This window comes from Citrus clementina, unplaced genomic scaffold, assembly GCF_000493195.1.
Source record: "Citrus clementina cultivar Clemenules unplaced genomic scaffold, Citrus_clementina_v1.0 scaffold_6, whole genome shotgun sequence".
In the NCBI taxonomy this organism is placed as follows: domain Eukaryota; kingdom Viridiplantae; phylum Streptophyta; class Magnoliopsida; order Sapindales; family Rutaceae; genus Citrus; species Citrus x clementina.
In genome coordinates, this window is record NW_006262139.1 from 270,614 (window position 1) to 281,609 (window position 10,996).

Genomic DNA, 10,996 nt, shown 5'->3' on the forward strand with positions numbered 1-10,996 from the left:
CAAAAAATGGATTCAGAGATATCAAATTAGGGGGGAAAGGCCCCCTTTTTATAGATACATGGAGTAAATCATGGCCATCGGATTAAAAACAGTTTGGACGCTCAGGATTGCGCCACGTCATCAGTCAACAGTCCACGGTTTGACCACGCGGATGAACAGTAACACGGTTTGACCAGGATGAACAGTAACGCGGTTTGGTTGAAAATAATCCTGTGTGATGCATGCACCGTACGCGAGATTTTTCGTCCACTGATATGCTGCCACGTCACCATCAACAGTAAATAAGAATTTTAGTCCAACAGGATCGTGACACCTCATCAGTCAATGCCACATCATCGGTCAATGCCACATCATCGATCCGTCTATGTGAACAGTGCTGTGAACAGTAACGTATACAGTGCCGTATACGTGAATAGTACCGTACATGTGAATAATACTATTTTTCCTTTTATGCTCCTCCTAAGGTTTTCGACCGTCCTGAGTTCAAAAGTGATGTCTGTTTTACCGTCTGATCTCTCCTTTATTGTGAAATGACTATAATGCCCCTAAAATACATAAATTACTTAATTAAAATAAAACACACGTAATTAAATCACAAGAATGTTAAAAACATAAAAGTAAGGGTTGCTAATAAGACTTGAAATATAAAATGACGGTTTTCTCCTTTATAAATATGCATTTTCTAACACTCAACACACCCCCCAACCAGCTTATTGCTAGTCCCTAGCAAATGAAGCGAAAATAAAATTCAAATTCAAAATGATTTTTTTTTTTAAATTTAGAAACACTTGTGTGTATTCAATCAGATTAATGATAGCAATCAAATAAAAGTATAAGCATTATCTCCAGTCTAAAGCAACATCACACCCACATCAACCATCCACACGAATCAGCCCAGTAGACTTTGTTATAGCTACTTTCAAGAATGACATGTCAAACCCCAAAATCTCACTGGAAGTAGTGACACTCTCACAAAGAAATTAAACCCAATAAAAATAGTCACTCCAATGAATGGTAATTGAGAGAAAATAATAAAGAAGTGATATCACATGTTCTCACCAAGATGAAATAAATATGCCCTCAGCTTAGAAATAATACAATCTCAAGTCAAATAAAAATGCTAGTCAACCCAATTTATTTATCTTTTTTTTCTTTTATTTATTTATTTATTTTTTGTTATGCACCACTACATCTTTTTAGCTCATATAACTAGCTTCTACTTCAGATTATAGTTCCCTAAAATCAAGAAGGACTTTTATTAGGACAAAACATAGGCTAGGGACATGGTTAACAAAGAAGGGAAATAAGGAAAACAAAGTATATGTTTGAGAAAAATGCAGAGGAATTTTTTTTTTTTTGGAAGTTGCAAGGTGTATTTCACCTATTATTGTTATTTTTTTTCTCTTTTTTTTGTTTTTGTTTTTGCTTTTGCTTGGCACAACGTCACTGAACAAAATAATTATTTACATTTTTCTCAAACATAAATAGGTGATGGAACTTATAAGACATTGGGTAATACTCCAAATCGGAGTGGGTCAAGATGATAAGTTTGACAAAGAAAGGTTTTTTTTTTTAATTTATTTTTTTATTTTTTAAAGGCTCAAAAGGGTTAACTATGGATATTTAATAAAAGGGATGGCTAGAAAGGCTCAAACGGATCAAGGATGGTCTTTCCATCGTCTTTTAGGGCTCTAAATAATCATCCATATCTACTAGTTAGATGGGCCCCCCAATGTAGCAACACACTTTTTTTTTTAAGGGTTAACTCAAAAGAAATCTAGAGATCGTGTATACAATAATAAACTGTTAAGCTGTATAAAGAATGAGCAAAAGGGTTACTCTCCAAGAAAAATAATAGGCTCAAAAACTCACTTGGTACTTATTATGACATGTTCATTCCTTCAAACAACTCATATTTGTCTCCGACATCAACATGTAGAGTAGCAAACATAATGTAACATCACTTAAGACCAAAGATAATACAAATACTAAAATTTGAAATTAATCATGTCATCCAATGTTAAAATAAATCACACAATTTTTTTTTTAAACAACATTCTACCCCCCAACCTATTCTAAACATGAAAGGAAAATATGCATGCAGAAATGTGAAAATGATGCATAAAAACTAATTAGAAAAGTTACACTTAAAATGATAGAAAACGAAAATGATTTTTTTTTTTAACTTAGAAGATGCGTTTCTAGAGGAACTACACTCCATATTCAGCCATCTTCGACTCAAAAGTTGGAAAATGTATATTTATAGAGGAGAAATTAAAAAGAAGAAAAAATGAACATCAAAACTTAATAAAGAAAAAGAAATTTTTTTTTTATTTTTTTTAAACGATGAAGATGCGTTTCTAGAGTCACTACCCTCCATATTCAGCCATCTTCAACACAAAAAGTTAGCAACAGTTAGTTTCTACAACAAAAAATTAGTAAAAACTTAACCAAAATTCCACAATTGTCGATTATTCCCTCCCCTCAATCAGAACGAAACATTGTCCTTAATGTTTGAAAGGAAAGAAGTAGAGTTTAGAAGACATCACCTGGGTGGTGTAACACAGAAGAAAATATTTACAGGCGGAGAGTTAAATCTAATTTGTACTTCTTACTGCGGTTACTGTTACCATCATTATTTGGACGCTCCAACACAAAGGTCCAGGGGTCTGGCTCCGGTCTATAAGCTTGTAACATATCAAGTAGCTCATTAGCAGTGTGAGCACAAATAAAGAGTTTTTTCGCATTAGAGGGAATGAAATAGTTTTTTATTGCATGGTTAAGAAATGCGATAAAGCCATCATAAAAGTTATTGATATTTAACAAACCGATGGGTTTCTGGTGGATGTGCAGATGGGCCCAAGATGCTAGTGTGATAAGTGCCTCTAGTGTTGCAAGATCTCCTGAAAGGAAAATAAAAGCATCAGCATGATTAAGCATTTCAGTTATTCTTTCTTGCATACCTGAGACGACTAACTCTTCTCCAGTTGATGAGTCAGACGAACTGCCCAATGGTTTTAAGACTCTTGGGATGATGCCTAACACTTGGCTTCCTCTGACAAAAGCTGCTTCAGAGACCATTTTTGATAACCCTCGGTTACCTCCTCCATACACCAAGTGTAATTTTCTCTCTGCTATACTTCGACCAAGATCGATGGCTGCCTCAACGAACTCTTTATGTTTGCCATAGGTAAATCCAGAAAGCACACAAATGTTTTTGAATTGTCTATTTGGAGTAGCTGCCATTGTGATACTTCTCAAAAAATAATTTGTGAGTGCTTGACAAAAAAAATCACATTTAAGAGTATTGGTGACAGTGGGTCACAGTTGTATATGAGGTAACATGTCAGTGTCAAATAACGCGTAAAGCACGTGGTTCGCGAGTCAAAAAGGAAACAGTAAAAAGGAAAAAGCAAACAGTAATAAAATTATTAAAGACAATAATGCACACAATAAAACAATAGTGAAATAAAATAACAGTAAAATGAAAGGATATTTACAGGTAGTTGCGACTGTGGCTCACATCTTCCTCTGGTTTTACATCCAGAAACGGCTTGAACGCCCTCTATGGGTCGAGGATAGGCTTCCTATCCAGTTTTCTTATAAACTGGCAAACAGGGTCGTTTATAGTCAGATTCCCGAGACTATATCGTGCATGCTCTTTCTGGAATAATGGCCATAACTGGAGAATCGTTCCTTGCACATATCCATTGGGATGCGTTTCAAGAGACAAAAGGATATCATCCAATGACTCCTTATTCAAGCCATCTCTAATGAATTGAATCTTATCTTCCTTGTTATCAGACACCATTCCTAAAGAACATGGGTTTTTATTGCAACTCATTCTGGTACACTTATGACAAGCAACAGAAATTCTTCGAGCTCATCGTTTTCTTGCATAATTTTCTTTACCACAACCAGGCATGTATGCAATAAATTTTGGAGGTAACTCACCTGCCAATCGTACTTTTGCCTCGATTAACCAACGGATGTCAGCAGGTATGTTATTCCTCATGAGTAATCGCATGCGTTCGGACCGAGCTTTATAGATCGTAAGAAGGGCATTCTGAGGAAGTGAAGGGAATCGCTTGTAAAGCTTCGCTAGAATCTCGTTTCTGTCCATACTTTCGCCTCAGAATATCAGTTATTATGGGAAACTGAAGTAACCGACTTGATTGTCACGGAGTACCATTATCCGCCACTTCACCGGGGTAACAAACTAAAGCACACAAATAGAAAAACAAATTAAAACACACAAAGAAAATTAAAATCGTCCTCTTATTGAATTTACCTCAAGCTCCAACTGGATGTCGTAAACACTTCTCTCAATGTCTCTGAGTTGGCGTTCTAAACCCTCAACATAGACTACTAACTCTGGTGGTTGTAGAGCCCAAATGCGTTGTGTTTTACAAAATTGAATCTGCCTTTTAAGATGAGTTTTGACACGTTGAAGTGGTTTAAGAATGTTCAGGAGGAACGGTCTAAGTATGAGACTCATGATTAAAAATTATAAGAGAAAACTTAATGGTAAAATAAACACACTTATGCAAAAATAATTTCAATTAGCAGAAGAATAATATAAAGAAAGAAAAAAATCAAATCAACGAAAAGAAAAAAAATCAATTCAAATCTGGTGGGTCACTCAAATTTATTTCGGTGTCTTCTCCATGTGGTTGGTACTCTAGATATGGCTTTAATCTTTGACCATTAACTTTAAACATGACACCGTTCTTTGGGTCCTTAATTTCAATTGCCCAATGTGGAAAAATAGTATGAACAATAAAGGGACCAGACCATCGAGAGCGTAACTTACTTGGGAATAGGTGCAAGCGAGAATTGAATAAAAGCACTTTCTGACCTGGAGTGAAAGATTTTCTCATAATTTGCTTGTCATGGAAGACTTTCATTCGTTGCTTGTAAATCTTGGCATTTTCGTATGCGTCATTGCGAATTTCTTCAAGTTCTGCCAGTTGTAATCTTCTTTCTGAGCTGGCTTGCTGCATGTCAAAGTTGAATTTCTTGATGGCCCAATACGCACGATGCTCGAGTTCCACAGGTAGGTGGCAAGTTTTTCCATACACTAGCCTGTAGGGTGACATCCCAATCGGGGTTTTGAAAGCCGTTCTATATGCCCATAATGCATCATCAAGTCTTAATAACCAATCTTTTTTGTCCGGCCTCACTGTCTTTTCTAATATGTGCTTTATTTCTCGATTGGAGATCTCAACTTGGCCACTGGTTTGCGGATGATACGGGGTCGCCACTTTGTGTGTGATTGAATACTTTGTCAAAAGAGCCTTGAATGCTTTGTTACAAAAGTGGGCACCACCATCACTGATTATTGCTCGAGGGAATCCAAAGCGTGAAACAATGTTGCTTTTCAAAAATCCTATCACCACCTTGTGATCATTGGTTCTACATGGAATTGCTTCTACCCATTTCGATACGTAGTCAACAGCAACCAATATGTATTAATGGCCAAAAGAAGGGGGAAATGGTCCCATGAAGTCGATACCCCATATGTCAAAAATCTCAACCACTAAAATTGGATTTAGTGGCATCATGTTCCTTCTTGTAATGCTTCCCATTCGTTGACACCTATCACATGAAGAACAGAAAGTGTAAGCATCTCGAAATATAGATGGCCAATAGAAACCACATTGAAAAACTTTAGTCGCTGTTTTCTTAGCACTGAAATGGCCTCCACAAGCTTGTTCATGGCAGAATGAAAGGATATTTTGAATTTCACTTTCTGGGACACATCGTCTAACAATTTGGTCTGCACAATACTTGAACAAATACGGGTCATCCCAAAAGAAATTCTTTATCTCTGCAAAGAATTTAGCCTTATCTTGCTTGGTCCAATGCTCTGGAAGTTTACCTGTCACAAGATAATTAACTATATTAGCATACCAAGGTAATACTTCCACACTCATTAATTGTTCATCTGGAAATAACTCATTCGATATTAATGGCTCTGTAATTGTGTCAAAATGGAGACGAGAGAGGTGGTCCGCCACAACATTTTCTGTCCCTTTCTTATCTTTGAATTCCAAGTCAAATTCCTATAAAAGTAACACCCAACGAATTAGTCTAACTTTTGCATCTTTCTTTGTGAGAAGATATTTAAGAGCAGCATGATCTGTGAATATAATTATTTTACAACCAATGAGATAAGATCGAAATTTCTCTAATGCAAACACTACTGCTAGCATTTCTTTTTCAGTAGTTGAATAGTTCAACTGTGCATCATTCAATGTCATACTAGCATAGTAAATAACGTGGGGAATTCGATCAACTCTTTGTCCTAATACTGCTCCTACTGCATAATCAGATGCATCACACATGAGCTCAAATGGTAAGCTCCAGTTTGGGGGCTGAATTATGGGTGATGATGTCAACAACTGCTTTAGTTTTTCAAATGCCACAAGACATGAATCAGTAAAGATAAAAGGTACATCCTTAGCAAGTAGATTGCATAAGGGTCTAGAAATTTTGCTAAAATCTTTAATGAAACGTCTATAGAAACCAGCATGCCCAAGGAAAGATCTTACTTCTCTGACTATTTTGGGTGGAGGAAGATTAGAAATGAGATCCACCTTGGCTTTGTCAACCTCAATACCTTTGCTCGAAATGATGTGACCGAGAACAATACCTTGTTTTACCATAAAATGACATTTCTCCCAATTTAAGACCAAGTTCTTCTCGATACATCTCTGCAGAACTAGTGTTAGATGATGTAAACATTGATCAAACGAATCACTAAAGACAGAAAAGTCATCCATAAAGACTTCAAGGAATCGTTCAACCATATCAGAAAAAATGCTTAACATGCATCGTTGAAATGTAGCAGGTGCATTACATAATCCAAATGACATTCTCCTATATGCAAATGTGCCAAAAGGGCAAGTGAAAGTGGTCTTCTCTTGATTTTTTGGTGCTATGGGGATCTGATTGTATCCTGAGTAGCCATCTAGAAAGCAATAAAACTCATGGCCTGCCAATCTATCAAGCATTTGATCAATAAATGGTAAAGGAAAATGGTCTTTACGTGTGACAGAATTCAATTTTCTATAATCAATGCATACACGCCATCCTGTAGTTACTCTAGTGGGTATCAATTCATTATCGGCATTGGTAACTACAGTGACTCTTGACTTTTTGGGGACAACTTATACAGGACTGACCCATGAACTATCAGAAATTGGGTAAATGATATCTGCATCTAATAGCTTAAGGACTTCTGTTTTAACAACTTCTTTCATATTAGGATTTAATCGACGTTACATTTCCCTAGTAGATTTAGCATTTTCATCAAGGTGAATATAATGCATGCAGTCTACTGGATTTATACCTTTTATGTCTGCTATGGTCCATCTTAATGCTCCTTTGTGCTCTTTTAAAACATCCAACAACTTACCTTTTTGTTCGTCATTTAGGGATGATGAGATGATTATCGGTAGAGTATTTTCTTCTCCCAAAAATGCATATTCCAGAGTGTTGGGTAATGGTTTGAGCTCGAGTTTCGGTGGTGATTCTGATGATGGAATGAGTTTCTTCTCTGATGGTGCTAGAGTCTCAACTCTTAACTTCCATTTATTAGTGTCCATAGATGGTGCTGAGTCAAGCAGGGCGTTGATCTCATCGACCGATCTGTCAATATCAAAATCCAAACCAAAGTGAGTTAAACATGTTTGTAAAGGATCATCACTAAGGTTTGAAACAAAAGTATTATCAACTAATGCTTCTATTAAATCCACATCAACAATTCCATCATCTGCACTGTGAGGTTGTTTAGCAATGTTGAAGATGTTCAGCTCCATAGTCATGTTGCCGAAGGACAACTGCATATTTCCAGTCCTGCATTGAATGTGAGCATCTGCAGTTGCCAAGAAAGGTCGGCCTAGAATAATGGGGATGTGCTTCCTTGAATCCTGTATTGGTTGAGTGTCAATTACAATGAAATCAACAGGAAAATAAAACTTGTCTACCTGGATAAGCACGTCCTCCACAATACCACGAGGTATTTTCGTGGACCGATCTGCAAGCTGTAACACCACTGGAATTGAGTGTAATTCTCCCAGTCCAAGTTTCACAAATACAGAGTAAGGCAACAAATTTACACTAGCTCCTAAATCCAACAAAGCATTCTCAATTGTGTGGTTCCCTATACTACATGAGATAGTGGGGGAGCCTGGGTCTTTGCGTTTTAAAGGAATTTTATGTTGGAGTATAGAACTAACGTTTTCTGTTAAAAATGCCTTCTTTTGAACATGCATATTTCTCTTTTTAGTACAAAGGTCTTTAAGAAACTTGGCATAAGATGGAACTTGTTTAATAGCATCAAGTAAAGGGATGTTAACACTTACCGAATCTCACCTGTGGATTTGCCCTTCTTTCCTTTCGCTAACCTCTGAGGAAATGGAGCTTTCGGAATGTATTCTCGTGGGTTGGTTTCTTCTTTCTCCTCCGGTGGTGAGTCCTCAACATTCACAGGTACAATTTGATTTTCTTTTGTCACCGGCATCTCCACTTTGTTGTCGACTTCTTTTCCTTTTCACAAGGTCATTACTGCTTTGACCTCTCCATGCTGCTGTGGTGAACTGGTACTTGCTTCATGTACTCCTTTAAGATTAGGCACTAGTTGACTTGGAAATTTACCTTTCTTAATAGTCATTGCCAAGGTCTGGACTGAAGAAGCAAGTTGTCCCACCATCTTCTCGAGGCTTGAAACTGATTGGGCTTGTGAGTTGAAGCCTGCTCTAAACTCATTTCGTAGTCCATCAATGGTGCGGTTCTGTTGCTCAATCATGGAGTGAGTAACATTCTTGAAATTCTGGAATGCACCCTCCCATGGTCTGGGTTGAGAGTAGTTCTGGTTCTGATTGTATGGTCTAAATAGGGGCTGAGAGGCTTGAGGATTTTGAGGGATTGGTGGAGCTGGAGCTGCTGGTCCATTCTGTTGGAATCCTTGAGACCATGAAAAATTAGGGTGGTTTCTCCATCCAGGGTTATATGTGTTGGAGTATGGGTTGTAATTCGATGGTTTTCTCATTACACCAATGGCATTGGCTTGATCTGAGTATGAGTCATGGTCATGTGGCTCTGTTGATTTAGCAGTCGATAACGATGCTATTTGTCGAGAGAGATCTTCAATTATCGTTTTGACTTCTTTAATTTCTGAACTTGACTCGCCAATGTGAACCTCATTTACTCCCTTAATTCTTCTAGTATTCCTGAGTGATCGACTCCGTTGTTGGGAATTATCCGCTTGTCGCTGGAAGAATTCCCAAATCTCTGATGCACTTTTTGACATTAGCTCTCCTCCACTTGTTGCCATTAGCCATTCTTGCACATTTGGTAGTAATCCCTCCAAAAAGTATTGGCATTGGTGTCATTTCTCGTACCCATGATGTGGACACTTCAAGAGTAGCCCATTGAATCGTTCCCATGTTTCAAAAAATTGCTCGTCTTCTCTCTGTGTAAATTCTGAAATTTCCCTGCGAATAGCATTGGTTTTATGCACTGGGAAATATTTATTCAAAAATTTAGTTACCATTTGTTCCCATGATGCAATGCTATTAGCAGGTAAAGTATTTAACCATGAACGAGCTCTATCCTTTAAAGAAAATGGGAATAATCTAAGTTTAACATCATCATCTGAAAAATTCTCGTATTTAAAAATTTGACAAATGGCATGAAAATCATTCAGATGATTATATGGGTCCTCATTTTCTAAGCCATAGAATGTGGGGAGACAATTTAGCACACTGGGTTTTAATTCAAAACTCCTAGCAGCTACATTTGGGTATCTTATGCATGATGTGCTCAAATTAGCTAAGGGACTAAAATAGTCCTTAAATGGCCTCTCCTGTGGTGCTTGTAAATCCATATTATTTTTACCGTTCTTGTGCGTGCGAAGTGTTTTTTCTAGTTCAAGGTCTATAGGTTCAAGATTAGGTAATAATGACCTACGACCATGCATGCAAAACAAATAAAAAAAAATTAAAGATGGGAACAAAATAAATAAAAATAAAGAAGAGGGAGAAATTACGATACTAACCTTATTGCGCTATTAAAACCTTTCTATAAAAATACACAAAAATAAATACGTGAAATAAATTAACTAAAAATAAATTAATAAGATAAACAAAAAAAATTACAAAGAAAAAAAATAACTTGAAAATTAAATTACAGAAATTTAAAGAAGAGAAAAAGAAAAGAAATTACTAACCTCTAAATGCGGATTCACTTTTTTTTTAATAAAAAATACAATAAAACAAATAAAAGAAATTATTCACAAAAATTAATTTTATGAATTAAATTACTTACCTCCCCGGCAACGGCGCCAAAAACTTATTGTACAAATTTTAATGTACTCGCAAGCGCACGAATCTATTGTAATATAGACTAATGGTGACGAGTGTCGATCCCACGAGGAGGTGGATTTTAATTATATATAGAATTAATTTTGTAAATGGGTTGTTGGAATTGTGGTGGAAGTGATTTAAATTATCCTAAAATTGGAATTGAAATGCGATAATAAATTCTAAAATTGGACTTGCAATGGCAAGAATAAATTGAAGAGAAATCTATTGAAATGACGTACTTGGGTATTCAGATCCGTATCAACATGCATCATGGGCTAAATAATCCTTATTAATGCCAATTAAATCATGAGGGGGGAATCCACACCTCATGAACCACACTCTAATCAATATGGTGCTAAGGGCTTATCGTGCCAAATAATAATAACCTTGTACTAGAGGGCCGGTAAAACCAAGGCGGTACTAGACAAGATTAGTATTATTTGTCGACGAGAAGTCAAAACATCCACAAAAACTAGAGGGGAAGAGAAAATAAATTTACCAAATAAAGCCCATGACACATGTTGAGACTTCACCTTCAACCCAAGCTTGAAAGAAAATTAGCCACTCATAATTGAACTAGGGGCAAAATGGAAATTTATTAAAATATGAAGAAAATACAAGATGGA

General features: G+C 36.5%; 1 non-coding gene across 1 annotated transcript; it reads left to right on the forward strand.

Annotated features, from left to right (window-relative positions):
• Positions 1-9,404: 9,404 nt before the first annotated feature.
• On the forward strand, positions 9,405-9,508 carry LOC112097568. The gene has a single exon (XR_002905098.1). It is a non-coding gene; the product is annotated as a small nucleolar RNA R71 (small nucleolar RNA).
• Positions 9,509-10,996: the final 1,488 nt, after the last annotated feature.